Source organism: Euprymna scolopes, chromosome 39, assembly GCF_053919585.1.
Source record: "Euprymna scolopes isolate OS-2025 chromosome 39, ASM5391958v1, whole genome shotgun sequence".
Lineage (NCBI taxonomy): Eukaryota > Metazoa > Mollusca > Cephalopoda > Sepiida > Sepiolidae > Euprymna > Euprymna scolopes.
In genome coordinates, this window is record NC_136520.1 from 58,644,426 (window position 1) to 58,668,676 (window position 24,251).

General features: G+C 34.3%; 1 protein-coding gene across 3 annotated transcripts in view; it reads right to left on the reverse strand.

Moving 5' to 3' along the window:
- The window catches only part of LOC145263789 (spectrin beta chain-like), a 532,547-nt gene extending 508,647 nt beyond the window's left edge, over positions 1 to 23,900 (reverse strand). For all 3 annotated transcript variants that reach the window (XM_080120846.1, XM_080120847.1, XM_080120845.1), the window contains exon 1: positions 23,770 to 23,900. The gene's annotated coding sequence lies outside the window, so the exon portion shown is untranslated. The remainder of the gene's footprint in view (positions 1 to 23,769) is intronic.
- Positions 23,901 to 24,251: the final 351 nt, after the last annotated feature.

Here is a 24,251-nt window from a genome sequence, read left to right on the forward strand (position 1 = left end):
AACATTTGCAATAATAAATTAAAACAAAATTTTTGATATATACATACATACATACATACATACACACACACAATTTAAAACAAAAGAAAAAATACTAATCTTCTAGAACTAAAGTTTTGCTAATGGCGCTATATATATATATATATATATATATATATATATATATATATATTTATTTTTTAATGGAAATCACTGTATGAAGCCACATAGGAACTAAAAATAATACTTCAAGTTCAAAAACTTGCCAATGATAAGTGTTAGAGTCTGACCTAGAAAACAGCAATTCTTCCCTCTTTGTCAGAAACATTGCTCATGGAATGTGAGGACTAAAGGGCAAAATAAGAAGTGAGAGTTGTGCAACTGCCGAAAGTAAACCTTACTGGTAGATGTCAGTTTTTCTATTCTACTGAATTAGTTGCTAAAGAGAATGAAAGTTAGCAAAAGAACAATTTTCAAAAAACTTTGCACTTTATTTTTTTTAAATCTATGTTGTCGGAAAATACCGGATAGTCCTGCTGGTCATAAAGGTTTATAGATGTGTTACTTAAAACATCAGTGAACACTCAAGCTATGGCAGGGAAAGCTTATTTAAGAGAGCGTTCATTTCAAACATTTTCTTCTTGTTTCAAAATTAATGAATTCATTCAAAATCCATGATATAAAAATTTCAACCATTGTCCTTTATAATCCAGGTTAGAGTGGAAAGAAACATGCGCAGTGACCAACGAGGGTTGGTCGGGTGACAGCAAATATGGTTTGCCAACTGAATTATAAATTATGACAACAAAATGGGTCAACCTCAGGTGAAAAGAAACAATAACAAACCTTTAGTCAAGCTTTATAAAAAATAAAAAATAAAAAAAACGTCTGCATAAATCAAGGTAATTATAAACACTAACCAAATAAGGAAACGTTTTTAGGTTTTTCAGACACTCACTCCAGATTTGGAGAGGGGATTATATTATATATATATGTGTGTGTGTGTATTTATTTACCTTCTCTGCATGAGGTTAGACACAAGGTCGGGTGGGATTTTGAGAAGCCAAATGCACTGAGCTATAAAAAATAATGTCTGAGCAGCCCCATTGACATTCCCCGGTAGGAGCGTCTCAGGTGATTAGAAATAAACTAATCCCTTCTCAGAGAGAAAGTAAAGCTTGGGAAGATGGGTGTCCTAAGACTCACCAGAACCATATATCAGCCTAATAGCAACAAAGCCACTTTCGGATCAACTGCCGAGGACACATCCTTGACTTGTACAAACAACACCATTCTGATAAATCTTGTTGCTCAGGTCACAAAATACTGACCCAGGGAATAATTCTTGCAATTTTCCTAGGAAAATTGCAAGACAGCCATACATCAAATTAAGTGCATCTTGGGTCAGGTATTTCACCGTGTCGCACCAACACACACACAAAAAAAATCTACTCTATTATTATATAAAAGGAACTTTGTGAATTCGTTCACTATAGACTCTTAAACAGTTGGGTCGACTTTAAAAAAAAAAAAAAATTGAAACAAATGTAGTTTATGGGCCTAGCAGTGTTCTTAGGCAGGTTTTGTATCAGAATGCTTTCGCAAAGTACCGATAATCAAAAAGATCCGATGAAAGGAACATGCGATTTTTTATTAAAGTTAACACCTTATGCAGCCTAACATCACAAGTGCATGAGAAGTTTTATTACCGTACAAGCAGAAAGGCCTGGCATATAAAATCAACAGTGGGTTCTTTGATATGACAAGGGCGTGTTTAAAAATGTTTTTGTTTAAAGCATAATCAAACCATGATACTTGATGTTTTCATTTTAAACTTTACTTCAAAATAAATTTTATAAAAATCAACAGTAGGTTCTCGACAGTGCAATGCGGTCTATAATGTATTGTGGACTAAGTCACTACAAGAAAGCATGTGAAATTTCCTCCCAGTGCACCGGGGTTGGTCCCCAACTAGAGTAGACAATCGATTTGATTGAAAAATGGGCGCTTTCACAAATTTCGATGACAATAAAATATGGGCAAGTGAAATATTTTGTTGATCCTCATTCAATCCTGGGCAATGTCAAGTCTCCCTGCTAGTATATATATATATATATATATATATATATATATATATATATATAAATATGATGATTGCAACGTCTTGTCAGACGAGTGCCACTCTCTCAGACACTTAAAGTCCATGAGCCCAAAAATGACTTCCATCGCCACAGGACCATTTTTATAGACAAATGCCTGAGGGAGTATCTATACACAGATGATGTTACAGAGTCTGAGCTTTGAACGACAGCTAAGTCTCTCTCTCTCGGTTCAAAATGTTGAGATCCAGCAACAAGCAAGAGCAAGATAGCCAGCAACAAGTTAAGCTGCAGTCCAACTAAATGCGGGTACTGGTCTCCCGCTTTATGGTTTTTTAAATCAGAGATTTGCTTCTCATAGAAAGGTTGCCTTCACCACCGCTTACGAGAACCCTCTCCACCCCAGCACACACATACATACATACATACACACGGTGCTAGTTGGCCGCTGACCCTGAAAAAGGGTTCATTCGCCCTTTGAAAGGTCTTGTTTTTAATCCTTCAGGGAGACTATCCACCCTCCTCACTAAACAAGTCTGGTGAGGGAACCAGTTTAGTCGCCGTTGACCCGACCATGAGGCAGGTAGTACTGGGTTACATGGTACCAGTAGCATATGACAAGACCTGACTACAATATGTATATACTACTGTATGTATATACATACACACACACGTATCTTACTATTTTATTTTACTCCACAAACAACTCATCATTACTTATCTATCCATATACACACACATATGTATAAGAGTTTGTCAGGACAATCTGTCATGAGGATATTTCATTCTACAAGTAAACCCTGACCAAATATTCAAATAAACAGAATTCAAATCTCAAACAAGATGCCCTCAACACAGCCATACATTAGTTCAAATGAGGAGGGTGCACCTCCTCCTCCTCCTCCTCATGTTATCACAAACTCCAGATTAGAGGAATCCTCGAAGACCAAGAAACTACAAAAAAGATTTTAAATATATATTAATGATACGATAATTCCAGTATTTTTTTTCCGATTCCGATACAATTATGTTCTCTTCTAAATTCCCAATTCTGATACAAATACAGATTCTAATGCTTTTAAAATTTCTAAATATTTAACTAGAGGGGTTTTTTTTTTATTTTTTTTTTTTCCAGATTACCGTAAAAATCTGTTTAATATGTGCAGGTTTTGATAAATGTAAATATACACTTTTGTGGATTGATCTATTGATTTTAATTTTACAGATAGTTTAATATCAAATATTTATCATTAGTACTTGCAATGGTAAATTAAATTACAAAAAAAATTTTTGGCATCGGAAAATGGGCACAATTTTTCCAATACCCCAAAAAAGTTACGATTTTTTTTTATTTTTACTTTTTTATTCTCGATTAACCGTTCCAACACTTAAATGTTAATTTCAACTATATTTCTCAGTTAACCTTGCCCGGCCAGTTTGTTCCTTGCTAATCAAGTCGGAGATGGTTTTGTGGCCAGGTTCGAATCTTCTTACTGGTGATAATCATGACACACTGCACCGATGATCTGATAATTCCTGAGATAATGAAACACTAGTGTCTGTAGGTATTAAAAATAATTATAGTCATAGATATATATAGATATGTTAGTGTTGGGATAAGATATCAAGAAAATTGGAACTTTTTGGAGGTATTGGAATCAGGAAAAATTTGTCTATTTTCCGATGCCCAAAACGATTCTTTTTATTTCTTTATTTCTGTTTGAATTTTGATGTTGCATGGCTCATATTAATAATTAGTGGAGGTGGGGGGGGGGGCTGTCATTGCTCGATAATTAAAAAAAAAAAAAAAAAAAAAAAAACGGGATTTGGGTAGCATCAGCCAGAAGCAAAACCGAAGGCAAAAAAAAAAAAAAGAAATTGATGTGTGTTGGTCGCAAACTTGCATAACTTAATTTAGTAAGCAAATGTGTTATTGCTGCGACCACGAGGACACATTATCACATCGCAGATTTAGCTTTTTACAACAGAAGAACGTAACAACAGTTCACACATGCACAGTTTGCAAACCGCATCAAAAACAAGGTTTTTATCTGACACACCCTCCTTCAAACAAAAATTTCTACACAAAATAATCAACGATTTTTTTCCAATTTTCAATATTGTGTCCGAGAGATGACTCTTTCTAACGAATGAGAAAAGTTTTTAGTGGACATATGAACATACACGTTTGAGATTTATTTAATAGAAGAAAATGAAATAAATATTTATTGATTTTAAACTAGCCATAAGTGTATTTTTACATTTGCGAAAATATATGCACACATTACATGGCTTTTTATGGTAATCTGACCCTCCCACCCAACATACACAAAAACAATTCTATATTTAGAAATTTTAAAGGAATCAGTAATTGTATCAAAATTGATCCATTACTAATATATGTTTATATATGTGTATGTGAACTTTATTAAAATCAAGAGAAAATTCCATAAGTTCAAAAAACATCCTTTATTACATTATTATTAATACAATTGATTTTTCACTCCTCAATTACATATTCTTAATGTAAAAAGTGTGCAAATTATACAAAAGTATGAAGAATTTTTTTTAAAAACCTTAAGAGACTTCATCAGTGCCTAAGGTTACCCTCCTAGCTGGAAAAGCAACAAGTCAATATTTATTTTATATATACATACATATACACACACACACACACATTATATATATATATATATGTATATATATATATATATATTATATATATATATATAAGTGAACGTGTCTCTGTGTGTATCTGTACATTTCCTTACGCAATAACTGTCAGTTTTAAGTCTGCAGACCCGAAATTTGATATACAGGGTACTGAGATTTGGGAAAATCTTTGTAATCCGTTTTCAGCCAGGAATTTGACTGTTAAGGGGTCAAAGTTCAATGATTTGACCTTTGAGAACTCTACCAAACTCCTCCGCCAATTTTGGGTCTAAACACTTGAAATTTTAGATATAGGTTCCTTGGACATGGATCTAACTTGATTTGAGCCCAAAACAATAAATGTTAAGGAGTCATAATGGGGGTCAAAGTTAAATTGACCGCTTTTTTTTTTTTTTTTTTTTTTTTTGCTCAACATACCCCCTCTAAACACCCGGGCAACGCCGGGCTGATATATATATATTTTTTTATTTCTCAATTCATCAATCACTATTCAACAAAGGGAAAATATATTTTTTTTTTAACCGAATGTCCAAGTCGTCCATAACATACATTTACCTCAATCGGCATGTTGAATATTTTATCATCAAACATCAGTAAGAAAAAGTTTTAAAATTAACGTAAACAGGTGATACATATTTAAACACCTCCATATATGTTTTGGTTCAAAGCTTTATTTTCCTCCTCTGACCTTTAGTTCTTTATTTCATTTTTTACTTCCCTACATCTTTTTTGTCTTCTCGTTTACAGATACAACCAAAGAAAATGGATATGAACTTAAATACCACTTAACAAAATAGCACAGATTTTAATTTGGATTAGTTGGATGATTTATCAATCCATCCTCATCTACAACCTCCATTGCGATAGTAATAATAAATACACCTCTTTAATCGGTAATACATCTACAACCTCCATTGTATATTTTAGATACTGAAATAATAAATTACATTCATAAATATGATAGAAAAATATCTAACTGGAAAGGTATATGGCTGTGATAATTACATCAGGGAAGACATTTAAATATATATTAATTCTTTTTCCAATTTACTGAAAAAAAATATTTAAAAAAATAAAATAAGATAAACATATTAAAAATATATTTGGATCCAAAATTTCTAGAGAGGAAATCCTCTCGGGAGAAAAAGCACTCCCCGTGTCTTATAAGGAGTCTACTGTAGACAGACTAACAGTTGTGTCTCGTTCAATATATAGAATTAGGAATTGAAGCTCATTGTTTTTTAGATTAGAAGTTATTGCCACAGAAAGGTTGTTTGTTTATCAAAAAGTGTCATCACAAAATTAGAGATACGGTTCGAACATGCAAAGCAATCACTAACATGGCAAGATGTGGATTGCTACGTTACAGAACGATTCATGGAATGCAATTTTGGAGGAAGATTCATACGAGTTAGTGGAGAGTCTGATTGGGGGTGGGGGAGTCAGAGAGAGCAGATCAGGAAAAAAGGTCTCTGATTCCCTGAGAAGATGGCCTGGCAGAGTTCTCGAGGAGGCGATGAAATAGAAATAAATATTGACTAAAACCATGGCAAAATAAAGACACAATCCTTACCCTCCTAAGAATGAGAAACAATGACGAGACTTCGACCGTGGAAAAGGATTCTGATTGAATAAACCCCATTTGTCCAGAAATAAATGAGACTTGCATCTGTTGCTATGTATTCAGAGAACTTTTATTCTAGATGCGATGAACGGCAGGACACAAACCACTCCGGGACACAGCCAAGGGCCTCAAGAGCAGGATATAAAAGGTACGTTTGGTTTCGTTTTTATAACCCCCCACCCGCCGAATGGTTGCTATGCCGTAATTGTAAACATTGCCGCAATGCAATACTATTCATGCGTCTAACTTCAACCACTGTAATGCAAAGAATTTTCCTCTCTTCCTCTGTATATCTAAAATTTAATAGAACTACCAAGAACAAAGTTTCTTTTGAAGAAGAATGTCCCATTTGTGGACTGCAATATCATGGAGCTGCTCCTCAGTTGGATACATGGTCGATTTCAAGTCCAATATTAACAAATTAATATTGAGCTGTCCACATAATCCTATTCTATTTCCATCATCTTTTCCAATCCTCTCAAGTTAACGAGATTGTCAATTGGTGATGAACAAAATTAGTAACTTTTAATCACCGAATGGCGTTTGGTCCTTTACGGTAAAGCATTAATATATCTATAAAATAAAATTTTAACTACCCCCTCGCTCAATTTGTGATCATCAAATTTCCAGTGAGGGTAGGTATAACTGAAGAAAACGAGAAGGGAAAAAAAAAGGATCTGAACAAAATCTAAAAATAATCAATCCACAAAACTAGTTCTCATGTTATGAAAATTCAATAGAAAAGAAGAAAAATAGCATGAATCATGCTGAGCATTTCAAATCTCAGCTGGAGTTGGTTATATGGGTTAACCTTTCAGCTCTCTCAATACTGGGCAGTCAAGCTGAACAACTAAAGTCCCAAAATAATAATACACAATGTGGGGTCAGAGGTCAGATTGAAATACAAGGGAGATGAGATTGAGGAGTTATCAAGTTACTCTCCAACATGTTTACAATTCACTGTAGAGAGAGAGCAAAAAGCATACACACACACACATATATATATATATATATATATATATATATATATATATATATATATAAACCTGATGATTTCCAGTGGGAATGAAAGGTAATGATGTGCCCCAGCATATTATAAACACCCCAACCTCCCTACGTTCAGAATAACCCCCCCCCCAAATGAGAAGGTTGGGGGGAAGGGGTATTCCGAAAGCCGTTCTTAACATGAGGTGATTGGAGGTGAGGCAGGTCATAAAAAAATACCAAATGAAACATGCATGTTTCTGTATAGCTCACTTGCCATAGATATTTTCATACGCTACTTAGCTCTACTCACTAGTTTATTGAATACTTCTAAAATAAATACTCAAAATATACACATTGACACAGTTTAATGACAGATCTGATTTGTTTATATGTGTCCGGGTTATCTCACTTTTTATGAAGTTGTGATTGGGCTTTGCTTAGATAATTGTGTAAGTATAAGGACGCCATTGCACAGACAACAAATCAATAAATGCTCATGAAATTGGTGCGAAAGATAATTCAGTTTCTGCTAAGATTTAGTGTCCTTGTCTTGCGCCAAAAGCAGCCAGGAGAGATAAAACTCCAGGATACCACATTGTTAGGGTGGCTTTTGTCGCAAACAAACAACTCTATTGATATTCCAGGGTTCCCTTTGAATAAAGTTGATTCATATTTTCATCACATCGAGCAGGTTACCTGGACCAAATTGACTTTTTTTTTACTACAGGTCTCCATCTTCCATGGCTTTAAGAAGATCTTCAAGTTGTAAACCAGTGTCTTCTGTTAATTTTGTGTATGTCTTCACAGGTCTTCCTACTTTAGTGATTCTGTGTTTAGGGTGCCACAGTACCACATTACTGACAACCTTATCTTTTCTTCTGTAGCAATGTCCGGCATATCGTGTTCTCCTTTTTCTTATTTTCTGAAGAGATCCTGGGCAACCGATCATGCAGACAGCTAATGGTTGGGTGTGTTTTCCAGTTTAAGTTTATCACTGCCCAGAGCATTTTAGCACAAGTTTCATCTAACTTACTTTCAATTTATATTTTAGTGGAGAAAATGGTGTTTTCTCTGGAAGATGGTGACCTCTTAAATATTTAATTCCAGTCAGACGTTCAAGACAATGACCTCATTACTAAAACCTTATAATACCATGTGTGTCGATAATATATAAATGAACCTTCTCGTTGCTTTCAACGTACAAGTGGCTGAGAACTAAATTTAGTTTTAGTGTTTGTTTCTCATGGGACTCAAGTCCTGCCAACGATTTGCAAATTTGGCTACAAGCCATACACACAAAAAAAAAAAAAAAAAAAATGGTTGACTGCATTGTTGTGTAGTAATCTATGTTAACACATCGACATACAAGATCAAAATGCATAAACACATTTGTGAGTATGTCATCTGTGCATACACTATTCTGAATAAAAACAAAATATTTTGGATCAATCAGAAAATTTTCTGAATTTATTTGAAATAGTCATTCTGGGAACCACTCAAATCCTTTACAAAGCCAAATTTTTCTTAAAAAAAAACAAAAAAAAAAAAACAGTGGAACCAAGTTGACCAGAATCTGCGGATCGGTGTCGCTGGGTGTCCCACTGTGGATGCTTCCCTCTGTTACAGCTCTTTCCTCGCACGCATATAAACATAAACGAACACAGACACACAACTCCTTGACTTATCTTGCAATCTATATAAATTTTATTCATCTCTTTCACTATCTTACAAATACGAAATCAAACGAACATCGACTCTTAGAAACAACTTTTAATGAATTATAATTTATAAAACTGAGTAGAGAAGTTTTGAATACGATTTTTCTGGAGCCCAACAGCCATCCATGGTTCTCCCCAGATGTGCTGCTGCTATCGCGCACAGAAATCACTTTTTCCATAGCTACCAACGTAATAGATGTACTGAGACTAAAACTGCTTTCATGACTGCCAGCAACCAATGTAAAAGAGTAATAAAAAAAATGCAAGAGAGCTATATGCTCAGTCCGTTAAATCCAAAGTAGCTGAGCAGCAGCTTGGTTCCCACCAGTTTTGGCAAATAGCAAACAAGATTCTGAACAGAACCGTGTGTTCTATCCCAACCATCATCAATGGACCTGAGGTCATCTCGTCAGCATCAGACAAGGCCAAACTATTTGCCAAGAACTTTGTAGCTAATTCTACTCTATGCGACGAAGACCATCAACTCCCCGTGTTTCTTCCTATAACAGACAACACGCTATGCAACATACAAATATATGTGCGTGAGGTCACCAAGCTAATCAAGAATCTTGATTCCAATAAAGCAACTGGCTCTGACAGCATTCCAATTAGTGCTGAAAAAGCTCCAACCATAACTTGCTCCCATACTTACAAAACTGTTTAAGCGTTGCTTTAAGGAGAAGTGCTTTCCAACACCCTGGAAAACCTCATATGCCTTGTATTTAAGAATTCAGGTGATAAGTCATCTTCCTCTCAGTACAGACCAATAAGTCTCCTGGGTGTCATAAATAAGCTGCTGGAATCCATATTAAATAAAGAAGTAGTCAACCACAGCAGAAATAACCTTAGTGACATGCAATATGGTTTCCGTTCTGCCAGATCTACAGCAGATGTGCTAACGGTTATATCTCATAGGATTAGTGAATCTCTTGACAAAGGCTTCCTTTCTAGAGCAATTGCTCTTGACATATCAAAGGCCTTCGATAAGGTATGGCATAAGGGCCTACTTCACAAGATTTCCAGCTACAGTATAACTGGAAATGTTTTCTCAATTATTAAATCATTTCTCTCTGATAGGCTCATAAGAGTAGTGGTTGATGGGCAGAAATCAGAGGCTAACAGTATTAATGCTGGAGTCCCTCAGGTGTCCATCCTGGGCCCAACTCTCTTCTTGATCTACATCAATGATCTCCCAAATCACATACTTAAATCATTCGTTGACATCTATGCTGATGACACAACCATCTAGGGCAAACACCAAAGGCTGTAAATGACAAAGTTCTCTCTGATTCTCTCTCATCTGATCTTGAGCGCGTGGTACAGTGGGAGAAGAGGTGGCTAGTTACTTTTAATGCATCTAAAACCAAGCTCCTATCTTTACATCATCAACACTCTGATCCATCTGGCATCAATTGAAATGGATGGCTCTCATCTTGGGGAGGCTCCATATTTTGACAAGCTTCTGGATTCGACCTTTATTCCTGATCTGAAATGGAACACGTACATCAGATCTGTTACCAAGGTCGCTGGGAGGATGGTGGGATCCTTCTATCGCTCCAGAAGATATCTCACTACTGATGCAATTCTCTATCTGTATAAAAGCCAAGTACGTCCAAGGATGGAGTACTGCTGCCACATCTGGGCAGGAGTTGCTAAAAAACAGCCCATCCTGGCTTGACAGAGTACAAAATAGACTTTGTGGCTTAGTGGGGGATGCCCTTTTCTCTTCCCTGCAGCCTCTCTCCCACAGAAGAGACGCTGCGAACCTGTCTTTGTTTTACCGTTATTTTCCTGGCAAGTACTCGTCTGAGCTTCAATCTCTAGTCCCCCCCTCGCCAATCTTTCACAATAAACACCTGTCTAGCTGAAACCACTGTCATTAATTTTCCCCACTCTTTATCTGTGCCTAAATCCAAGCGTAGATTCCATGAGCAGAGCTTCTTTCTTAGCAGTGCATGACTGTGGAACTCTCTTCCATTTGCCTGTTTTCCACCTGACTACAACTTGGATGTCTTCAAGTCCAACATTAGTAAATTCCTGACAAACTGTCCCCTTAAGTAAGACACTTTATCAAATCTCCAATACTAACGATTACTACGATACTATCCCATTGATTACTGTACACACAATAACCCTTATCACAGAGTGGCTTCTGGGCCTTGATAAGTGGTGACCTCTATGTAAAAAAAAAAAGCCTTTAACTCACAGCTCTTAATAGATTCATACTTCTTCAAGGTTTCATCTGATGAATCCTCTTTGTTTTTACAAGAACTTTAAAGATATTCAAGAACAGCCTATGTTTTTTCCATTTGAAACATATATAAAATTTCGCTTTTTTAAATAAAATATGCCTTCTGAACTCGTTTTGTTTAATCATAAGACAATGTTTCTCGCTTTTCTCACATTTGAATAGAAAACCTGGAAAACTTTTTCACTGAAAATATTTCTCTGAATCCGGCTCATCCCAAAAATACTTCTCCCATTACAAAATACCCCTGAAGTAAAACCTCAAAACTGGTGTGAAACACATCCTTAACTGGTGACCAAAATCCCATAGTTGCATGGTATGGCAGCCAAGTCCTCCATTCTTTTTGTTTCTGAGTTTTTATACTTTGGTCATATTCAAATTCCATCAGAGCATTGCGACATGTTAATCATCACAGCTTTCTATCAGAAGCAATTTGCTCAAATGTAGACATTAGAATAAGTGTTGTTGCAAGAGTGCTCTTATATTTATCCTTATACATTCCAACAAGGGACACTTAACGTGTCTTTTATCAGAATGAAGCTAACTGTACAAGACGGCTTTAGGCATTTTCTCATCACCCATTCTAACTACGTACCCAGCCCAACGTAGAATGCCTCAATTCCGTTGAATTTGCACAAGAGATGAGAATTGGTCATTTTGTTTTTCAGAGTAAACCCACATATTGTGCAAAGATGATTTTTGTGAATGGTTGGTTGGTTGGTTGGTTGTTTTTGTTTTACAGCATATCAACCCTTTTCAGGTTATTTAATGCCGAATCCAGTGATTTTGAAGAAAAATTTTTTAATAGAATATATTAGTTTTTCCAAGTCGGTTTCTATTTAACCCATAGTTGGGACCCTAACAGGTACTACCACTCTGGGTCAGAGTAGACTTGGGAGCAATGGCAATTTAGGGGTGGCTCCACACTCCCCAAAGCCCGCAAGCTGGGGCCTTAGTCACCATCAGATATAGCTTAAGGTCATATCCAGGACCCGATTTTTGTGAAAGATATGTGAGCGATAGGGAGTTCAGGTTTCAGCACCGGACAAGAAAAATAGCCTAATGCACTCTAATTTTATTTTCAAATTTTATACTTGGGAAGTCAAAATGTTTGATTTCAAGTTAATTCAACTTTACACCGAAGAAGCACCATCTTTATTCGAGCGGACCTGAAGAATCTTACCCTAGCTCTCTTTTTATTTTCATCATTTTTTTTTTTTTTTTTTTTTTCAGTGGATTATTATCGGATGAACACAAGACTACCAAATTATCAAGAAAATGTTTTTTAAAAGTCAATTAAATAACAAATCGATCACCCATATTAGAACCACTTTACATCTTTATGCCAAATTTCACAAATTTAATCTTTTAGTTCAGCCTATTACTTTAAAAAACAAAATTCCAGAAAAGACTAACCTACTGTAAAAAGGCTACATTCGCAAAATTGAAAAAAAAATAAATGAATAAATAAATAAATAAATAAAAAATATAGAGGATCTTTTTTATGTATTATTTATGTATACGCGATTTCGGTCGCAAGATTAACTAATTCACATATCAGTTTTGAAAAAAAAACATTTTAGTAATTATTTGTTTTTTGATAAAGCAGAATAGGCGACTTGAAGTCCGCAGCAAACAGTGTCAGATAAAAACTTTTTTTAATATTTCATGAAGTAATATTTTTTTATAATGCTAAAGCATACTTCATTCTTTTGCATAAATAAATTGTTTCATTGTTTGAATTTGTTTTTAGTATTATAAAAAAATATTATAAAAAAAATATATACTACTTCATGAAATATTTATTTATTTCTTTTTGTTTTAATTTTTATCTGACACTGCAGCGAACTTAGAGTCGCATATTCTCTTGCATTTTGCATTACCTGCTTTTTTTTTGGGGGGGGGGGGGGCAATTCAATGGTGGCTTTCATTTTAAGGAATAGCTCTGTTTAAGTATAGTGTTTTTCTTTCAGACAACACTTTTAAATCCTTTTGGAAAAAAAAAAACGCACGTCTGCCGATCAGCCACGCATCTTTATATCGGTTCTTGTTTAAAAGAAAGTGAAGCAGAAGCATGTTAATCGCTACATGGAAAATCGTTTAACATTTTGTAAAAAAAAAAATAAAAAAATAAAAAAAATCACGGATTTCCTTTTTTGTGTTATGATCGGTAAAAAGGGGGGGGGAGAGAAGGTGATGTCTTTTTAAGATATATATAAAAAAAATAAAAATAATAATGTCAATAAAAAATACTTGGGCGAGGATGGGATGGGTGACCGTACATATTAAACGACCTGCTTTTTTCTCTTCAAACACCACTACCTACCTGGGGAGGGGGGGGTAACAGAGCCGAGCAATAAATAATCAATTTCAATAACGTCAACGTCTATTAACGACGACCCCCCCCCCATCGCTCCGCAACCCCGACAGTAGAAAGGGGCGAGTGAACAACATCAACAGGAGGGAAGGGGAGGGTCAGCTCGACACATACCATTGTTGTAGCGGATTTAATACCGACCTGCCCTTTTTACACTACTCAGAAAGAATGTCAGGTAAAATAAGTTTTGAATCAACCCTGGTGTGAAAAGACACGATGTGCACCAACCACACCTAAAACCCCACTAAAACTACCAGATACGATCGCGCATCTGTGCTTCTCGTATATACGTAACTTTAATTTTTTTTTTATTATTATTATACTCTATTAATCGAATTATTGAAATAAAAAATAGAAAAATGATTGAGCATTTTGCAGTATATAAAAAAATTAGTAAATAAATGTTACCTATCTGGATATGTTTTTGTTTTAATTTATTTTAAAGAGTTTACTTTGTCATCGTGACATTTATTAGGTGAGTTTCTGCCAGTATTTTATTTTTGATTTTCGAGCGATTATCGACACTCTCAAGATGACCGTCTTATGTCGGCCATTTTTTCTCTTGTTCTAACTTAACACTACTTGTGTTTCAAACTAAATAAACACTTTAAAATAAATTACAACATATAACAAAAAAAACTATCCAAGTAGGTAGAAGAATAACTTAGCTTGCCTTTGGTAACATTTATTTGTTATATAATATATATTCAATTGCGCCCTCCACGGGGTATGGTGGAGTTTTAGCAACAATGAAGTGCTATAATACAATTTATCATTTTATGTCCACGATCAGTAAAAGAGAAATCCTTCCACACAAAAGGCAATTAATCTAGAATGCCCATTTAAAAACAGATCTAACTTCACTCACATGAAGAGGCGGGATCAATCATGGCAAATTTTGCACCTGTCCAGAATGCCTCTCTCCCTTTGGGAGGGGGGGGGAGTGAAATCCATGCTATAACTGACCTTGTGTCAAATTGGGAATTAAAAATAAAATTACTCGTGAAGAAAGAGAATACAATTGGCAACTTTTTTCGCGCCGCGTCATCCTTTGAAAACTTGAAGAAAATTAGGATTGGTGGTTAATTTTTCCACAGAAAAAAATTCGGTATTATTTCTTTCAAATTAATTAAAATAGTTCTAGCGAAAATAAGCTGCTACTAATAATAATGTCTACTCTTATTTGAAAAATACTTAAAAACCATAGAAAAATACATTTTTTAATTAATGAAAAAAATTATAAAAACACTGGTTATCCTGAATTTTTTGGCAACCATTACAAAGCTTAAAAGTTCAAGATAACAAAATAGTTGTCAGAAGAAAAGTGAAAAAAACGCATTTTTAGGGGGTGGCCGCTCTCGTACAGGTCCGCCCAACCATGGACTTCGGTTAGGTTAAGCCCTAATACGAAATTATGAAAAAGAATGCACGCACAGAAACTTGATTAAAGATTTCTATCTCTTTACGCAAGTCTGCATAAGGACAAAATATTATCTTTTGATCTGAAACCGCCAAAGAAATTTTTAAAACACGATTCTATTTTATTCGTACTAGCCAGCTTCAAATGTAATATCGTTTTCAGCACACTCGAAAACAGACGTCGATTTAAAGGGGGTTCATTTAAAAATTGACCGAATCTTTATTTTACAAAAATTAAATATTTTTTTTAACTTTTAGAGAGAAAAAAATACTCAGTTCTTGACCGGATAGCTTTGGACAGAACCAGTAACTATTTTTGTTGTTGTTGTTGTTGTTAAAAACCGCCAAACAAGAACTAGTGATCAATAATCTCTATCAAAAGGGACTTGTGTGTGTGCGCGCGCATGCGCGTACACGCGCGAATGGGAGTTCCCTATGGACTCGAAAACGGCTGGGTTAATTTTATGAAATTTGACACGAATATACTTTGTGTCCTAGCACTGTTCTTAGATAGGTTTTGTATCGGAATGTCTTTGATAAGTATCGATAATCGAAATAATCCGATGAAAGAAGGAACATGCGATTTTGACTAAAGTTAACACCTTACACAGCCTAACATCACAAGTGCATGAGAAGTTTTATTACTACACAGGCCTGGCATATAAAATCAACAGCAGGTGCTTTGATATGATAGGGGAGGGGCGCATTTGTAAATGAATGTGCGTTTAAAGCACAATGATACTCGAGTTTTTCATTTTAAAAATTAATTCAAGCCATTATATAAAAAATGTTATAAGCTCAATAGTAGGTTCTTTACAGTGCAAGGTAGGCTACAATGCATTGTGAATTAAGTCAATGCAGGGAGGCATGTGAAGCAAGCTTCCTCCAGATGGATCCCCAGACAAGCAATCGATTGGATTGAAAAATAAGCGATTTCACTGATTTCGATGACAAAAATAGGAGAGTGTGAAACATTCGTTCATCATCAATCCCGGGAAACATCAGGTCTCTCTGATAGTGTTTTCTAATTAATTACGGGTTATTTAAAACTTTTCAGCTTTAAAATGACCGACATTGAAACAACCTTATCTCAACTAAATTAGTTCTAGTTTATAGCAATTTAGTTTAACTTAATAATTTAATGGCCAAACTATATTGTAATAATTTGGTTGTTATTACAGTTTCATTACATGCCTAAATTGACATCAAACTAAACTAATTTGGTTAAGATAATAGCCGCCAGGCCTTGTCGCCCCCGGCCTGAGCCTTCTTGGCCCAGACATCGAAGAACGCATAGTATTGGCAATCAGTTCCTGGTCAATGTAAGCGCAACCCTATATACCAGGAAAGCACTACCAGCCCCTCTCCCCCATTAAAAACCGGCCTTGTGCCTAATTTACTTAATGGGGAAGCAAATAAATACAAGACATCTTCAATATAACAATTTTAGAACATTTATTAGAATAGCAAAAAAAAAAAAAAAAAAACTAAATAAATAAATAAAAAGAAAGGTAAAAAAAATATCCAACAAATGCCCCCCCTCCTGAAAAACTTTCACAAAAAAGCACTCGTCCAGCTACAACCACGATCAACAATTTCCCCCTTCTGTGCCTAAATCTAAACAAATTCAATAACAAAGCGTCTTTCCTAAAACTAGTGTATGGAATCTTAAACCGCTGGTCTGCTTTCCAGTTCACTACAACATGATCGTCTTCAAGTCCAATGTAACCAAATTCATGTTGAGTCGTCCTCTTAATCAAATTATACCCAATGCCCACCACTAACAATACTGCGCTGTTGTCTCATTGACAATCGTACACTCGTTAAATGGCCTTCGGGCATTGATAAATGGTGACTACTCTCTTGTAAAAAAAAAAAAAAAAAAAAAAAATGTTACCAAAGGCAAATGAAGTCACTCTTCTGCCTTCCTTGATAAGTTTTTTGTTTGTTTGTTTGTTTGTTTTAACTTAAAAAATAATAGTGTAGTCTGTCGAGTTTAGAACGAAGAAAAAAAAAATAGTGATCTTTATTAGTGACCTAGTCGAGCCTCCATAATCGTTCAAAAATCGAAAATTTAACAAAATATGGGATTTGTGATTTAAAAGACCAAATGAACACTTGCCATTAAAAGGTTGCCTTTTAGGGATTTCGAATATCACATTTAAAATTGTCGCCGGCAAGTAGTTCTAAGATCTACATTTTCCGACGTATTCCTTATAAATTCAATGGTCGCTATTTTGATTATTGTTGTTTACAAGTCAATTCGGCTTCGTTTGCTGAAACAAGTCAGCCAGGTCTCGTTAATTATTATTTTTTTTTTATTTACTCTCATTTCTAATGGGCACGTACCCCCCCCACACGCACACAAAAGATTAGACCCCCTGCTAGAAAGAAAAAAAAAAAAAAGGAGAAATACAGGTATTTTTAACGAGTACTCAGCGTAGTATAAACGGTGTACGGTCTTTTCATCGCCCGACATTTCATCACCCGACTATTAATCACTAGACATTTAAATCACGTTTTTCATCACGTAGACACTTCATCACATCGAGACCTTTAATCACTTGATTCCGAATGCGCTTGAAGGGTATTATTTTTTCCCTACATCATATTTGTCTATTTTTTGGAATTCTTTAAGATGATTCTTCATAATCTGTATATCCATTTTTGCGAACTGTTGTCCTCATCTTCATAGTTGTTTATACAAAATATTTGCACAAGTTTGTTTACATTTTTAAATGATAAAATAAACGTTATGTTTATTGTTTATTTGTTAAAAAGTTTTTTTTTTTTTTTTTTTTTTTTTTTTAAGTGGCTGATATTAAGCAAACAGATTAGCCTCTTCTCTAATCCTTGCAGGATTGGTGGCGGGGAACAGTTTTACCTTATAGATTTTAATTTCTCGTAGAAATAACCCAAAAATTGTCAAAGGGGCTAAAAATTTAACGTATTAAAAACAATCACATAAATAACATTATCACATGTTTTTTTCTTGGGAGGTGATTAATTGTCTCTGTCTCGAGTGATTAAGTGTCCTTGTGATGGAAGCCCATGTGATTAAATATCTAGTGATTAAATGTCGGGTGATGAAATGTCGGTAAACCATACAAACACCCCCAACCTCCTCATATTAAGAACAGCTTCCGAAATAAAAACTCCCAACCTTGAAAGCCGTTCTTAACATGGGGTTGTTGGGGCCGGGTTAACTTGTTTTTGAAAACGAAGCCAGATTGACTTATAAATCACAATATTCAAAATGGCGACCAGTGAATTTATAAGGAATACATCGGAAAATGTAGATCTTAATATCATAAGAACTACTCAACTTTTAAATGACAAGACTTCATTTCGTTTCCCAGCCACAAATACCCGAAATATTGAGAAACAGATCCATTCGAAAATGTAATGTTCTGCCAATATTTTGATCAATTTACGTGATTCGAGGAATATGACATTTTGGTTAAGTGACCGGTAAGTACACATATCAAAGATTTCTCGGTGCTTGTTAAAATAGAATCGACAGATCGATTTTTAAAAATGTGTTGCTTTAAGCAAAAAATGGTGCTTATTTAATTGCCATGTTGAAAATAATAATATATCCCAAAATTACGAAAACTCATCGAGTAGAAAATTATTTATAGTTAAAATATTTACGGACAATTGCGGGAAAATTGCATTTCCCCTAGATGTGAACACATTGAAGATTGCGAATACAGAACATATTTATCTCCTTTTTCACCACTGTCATGGTAACCAACCAACATTTTAACCTTAGCGACACATTTTTACAATACCTCGATGAATTTTCGTAATTTTTTAGTATATTACTATTTTTGACATGACAAGTAAGTACTGGTTTTGCTTAAAACCAGATATTTAAGAAAAATCGATCTGTCGACTATATCTAATACCGAATTTTTCTGTATTATTATATTTTTTTTTTAGATTAACTTTTGGACTTGCACGAAGTATTATTTTTCTGTTGACAGCGCGTGTGTAAAATGTAAAATGTTTACCCGCCATGGATAAAAAAAAATTAAGTGGAAATAAAAAAAGTTGACAGTTTAGGTTAAGAGAGAAAACACGAATAAAATGTGAGTATATTTGCCCACAAATTTAAGATAAGTAAATATTTTAATTTGAATTATCGTCAAGGAGACGGAAGCCTCAACAGGTGCAAAATAAAAAGTCAAAAAAAAGAAATCACTTTTAATTCACACAGGTGGACAGAATGGAGTCGAGTGTTAATTACGGAATTAATTTGTTGTATCAACCGGTTGTACAGCCCGAGTAGTTTTAGAAAAAAACATTATAAACACAAAAGTTTGGTTGGTACAAGTCCAGAAGTCAACCTATATATATATATATATATATATATATATATATATATATATATATATCGTACGTACTAGTCACGGAACGAAAATGTCATATTCCAAATATTACGTAAATTGATCAAGTAGTTTATTTTATTTTTAACTAAGAAAATAAAATCTTACGGCGAAACAAAAACGATGTTTTCATCCGCCATATTTAATAATCCCGAGATTTGAAGATTAGTCTTAATGGCTATAATATATCATTAATCGCTCAAAATAATTGTTAAAAAAATCAGGGTATTTTGCAGAGAAACCAAAAAACGAAAAATGAAAAAAAAAAAAAAAAATTCAAGTATATACCAAATAAATGTTACCAAAGACAAAATAAGTTACTTTCATACCTACTTGGATAAGTTTAGTGCATTTTGACGGATTTAAAAGCTTTTTATTCGGTTCGAAAAAAGTAGTGTCGAGTTGGTAAGTTAAACCGACAACAGCATTGCATTGCACATCCTGAACATGCAGTCTTCGGAGAGCCAAATGGCCCAGAAGTCCCAAAATAAAATCCACCTAATATAAACTTGATCAATTTAAGTGAATCCACCTAATATAAACTTGATCAATTTTTTGGAATATGACATTTTCGTTCCGTGACTGGTACGTATCCTTAAATATTATTCTGTATTTTTGTTTTAATTATATTGAATTCTGGGTACTCATGCACTTATTGATCCGTGCTGAAATAACGTTATTTAAAAATCCATTCTTAACATGCAGAGGGAAGGGTGTTTATTCTGTACTTTAACCTTACAACTGAATAAAAAAAAAAAAAAAACATCATAAAACTTTAATTAAACTTGGAAATACGATTTAAAAAAAAATAGCGCGGATCAGTAAGTGCATTAGCACCGAATTCTGGATAAGGATCGTTTGATTTAATAAAAAGGTTAACTTTTTCTGGAGTAAAATCCGTGTCGGTGCCCCTAAGCCACTGACGAATACTTCTCTTTCAAATCAAAATATGACGCATTTTTAAAAGTCCCGCCAATTGCTTTTAAGCCATTGACACTAAAGAAATATGAGAAAAAAAATCTACGTTTGGTAAAATACAAACTTTTGGTTCAATAGTGGCCCGATAATAAAAGTGGGGGGTTCGGTCGACGACCATACAAATGGGGATTGGGGGGGGGGGGACCTTTGTTTTATACCCCCCGCCCAAATCACAAGTTTTCGAGTCAAACTGTTGTTTTAAAATCAAATTGCAATTCCAGATGCAATAAATATTTATGAATATTTAAAATGCTTGTAAAGGAATGGGCACTCAGAGGATTTCGGTATGTTGACGAGAGTCAGTCCCGGAAATGGCTGAAACAGTTTACATTTTGAAAGTTGTGGGTAAAAGATAGTGACTTTCAAATCGTAGACTGCATCGAATTACTGAAATTCTCTAGGTACGAAGTAATGCCATTTTTTTTTTTTTAAAGGGAAGGAGTTTCTTTCGTTTTCGTGCATATATTTTCTTTACCATGTTAAAGAGTTAAGGTTACTTTAAGATTTTCTTTTCGCCTCCATTATTTGGTCAATTTTTACATTGCGTCCACACACCTCCACAATTTTCTTTAAAATGACGACTTTTTGACGGTTTCGCTTTTGATGCTGAACATGAAAATCTCATTTAAATTTTCCAAAGACATAGTTATCGAGATATAAAGCGAAGTAAACTAGTGCACGCGCGTAAAAAGATGGTCGACAGAGAATTACAGTGCATAATACAGGTCTTTATATCTCAATAACTATATGTCTTTGCAAAATTTAAATGAGATTTTCGTATTCAGCATAGTTGAAAACCTCCAACAGTCATCGTTTTATAGAAAATTGTGGAGGTGTACCTAATGTAAAGAAATACTATTTTATTTTATTTATTTTTTTTTTTTGTAAATTTTTACTTTGTTTCCATCTTTACATTTTCCTTTAAAAATATGGGCGCTTGCGCGTACAACAATGGCCACCACTTACAAAAGGAATTACATTGCTTAACATCCGGAAAACTACTAATTTGCGTATCTTTTTAATGCGGTATTCGTTTTCAGCATACACGAAAACTGGTATTACAAGAGTATCCAACGTAGTATCAACATCCCCCCCCCATGTTAAAAACGGCTTTCGAAGTTGGAGTGTTTATTCTGAAAGCCGCTCTTAACATGGAGAGGTTGGGAGCGTTTATAATAACGTACACTACACTGGGTACTCTCGTAAAAAAAAAAAAAAAAAAAAAATACCCGAAATTTATAGAAGTCGTCATTTTAAAGGAAAATGGGTGCTTATTGCACTTATGTTACTGTGCTATTTTTTTTTTAATAGTATTTAAGTTTTTTTTTTTTATTATTAGATTGTTAGTTGAAAGTATAGATTACAAAAAACCCTCCCTCCTCATGTTAAGAATGGCTTTCTAAATAATGTTAATATTTTATCACGGTAACATAAGTGCCGGAAAATGTTAAGGTATGGAAACCAAGCAAAGAGTTACCTTCTTTTTTTTTCTTTCTTATTCAAGTTTGCAAAACAATTTTTTCTTTGATCTATATGCCGATTTAATATTGTTCTCTATAGCCCCTATTAAATCTTTATGAATTTTCTTATTTTGCAATTTAAGATGTAATAACCATGTCATTTTGTTTACGAAAAATTGAATCACATGGAAACGAATTCAAAACGCTGAAAACGTTTATACAAGCAGTTTTTCTCTTTTAAGTAGTTTTTTAAAATTCAGTTTCAAAGAAAAACATTACAAAAACACACAATTTTTTTTTTTACGCCGTGAAAAGAGCTTAGAAATGAAGAAAATAGATAAACAACAATCTTTTTGCGGACGTGTGCATTTTAATATTCCGAAAAATTTAGAAAGCCATTCTGGTGCTAATGTATAAGAGCGGTACCAATTTGGTTAATTGAAAAAAATGAACTCAGTCCTACTCCTCCTACACCTTTTGTCGTTTATATCATAACGGATTTTTCGTATTGCCATCCAAACTTAGGGTTAGTAGTGGGGGTTACAGAAAGGGGCTATGAATTTTTTTAGAATTGAAAGTGGTGGCTCGGTTTCGCATATAAATACGAAAGTGATCCCCCAATTTAAATTTTAACATCTTTTTTCTTTCCGCCAAATGTTTTATGGTGTCCATTGTCACACGTGATTGCCTTTAAAAAGTAACATCTCGTGTGATTTTAACAGGTATTAGGGGTTTGTATTACTGTACACATAGATTCAAAAAAGTACAAACCCGGTATTAGTCTATAATGAAGAAATTTACAAGTATTTAAACTGTCGAATTGAAAATTATTTCCCGCTTTAAAATTCTTAGTCAAAATCCTCGTGTAGTGAAAGTTTTTGGAACATTTGTTTTAAATTTAAAACAACGCTACCTTAAAAATTAACTTTAAGTTATATTTAACATTAAATTAAAATTAAAGCTCCCAGGCAACGCCATATAGCTACAAAACAGTTAATAATTTAAATGCCAGTTATTTAAAAAAAAAAAATTTAAATTAGAAAAAGATTTAAAATATGTTAACTAAAACGCAAATGAAGATAGTTTTTATTTTTGTTGTTGTTGTTGTTGTTTTATAAATAAGAAAACACGCTAGTGCAGTTTAGCACACAAGAAAATTGTTTTCATTGTAGCAGAGTTCCGTCCATGCAACTGAAGCGTTTTAAAAAAAAAACTCCCTTCTCTATATGTTAAGAGTGGCTTTCTTAATTTACTTTAGGATGCACAAGTGCCAATAAAACAAATGTATCATTTATTAAAATAGGTTGTCACAAAAATAACCAGTTTTGTCAAGGTGGTTGCTAAAAAGAAAGTATTTTTCTTTAAACTGGAAAAAAAAAAAAAAATTAAAACAGTCTTCGAGAGACAATGTAAGGGAGTCTGTGAAGTGAAGCAAATGTTGCGCAATCACCAACCGCATCTAAACCGGTATTGCTAGAGTAAAATGCGAAAAAGTACGACTGGAGACAACGCCGGGATCAGCGGAGAAAGAATAGTGCTATTTTGAAGTTTTTCTTTTCATAGAATGGTTGCACACAACAGGGCTTGAGAGTCTAGTCTACCCTAGTACTTAATCAATGGCGGAAGAGAGTATATATGGGTTAATACCTGTCTCGGGAGGGGAGCGAAATTGATTCAGTTGTAAGTTTCTAGTTCACGTAATGTCTCTTACTCTAAATAATAATAATAAAAAACTTTTTTTTTTTAAAACTTTCAACGTGAATAAATTAGTTATATTTGCTATTTTCTAATAAATAAATTAAATTAAATTACTTACTTTGTCTTAGTTATAGTTGAATTAGAGACGGGTACACATCACCTGTAGGTAAGAGACGTCCTCACGTCCCCAATGAATAAAATGATTTTTTTTTTCTCTCCGTGGGTTTTTTTTTTTTTTTTTTTTTTTTGCTGCTGCTGATTAAGATGACGGCCGCGGGGGTGATGACTGTTGCTCATTCGGCAGTAATGTTGTCCTATTTCATTATTACACTTATCCGATCCAAGGCTTATACACCGACATCTAGATCATAACAAAGATGTTATTATCCTATAATCCCCGACATCAACCCAATTTCAAAGCGGAGAGTAGGGTAGAGGTAGATGGACTAAAACAATTAAAACATTAATATAGTCGTTGGTGTAGGTAGAAGGTACATTGCTCATTAGGTAAATTGTAAATTTCGCTGTTGAGCCAAAATTTTGGTTCTAGCAGTCGATGTTCAAACCTAGGTAAAACTTCACATTGTTAGGGTTTTTGTT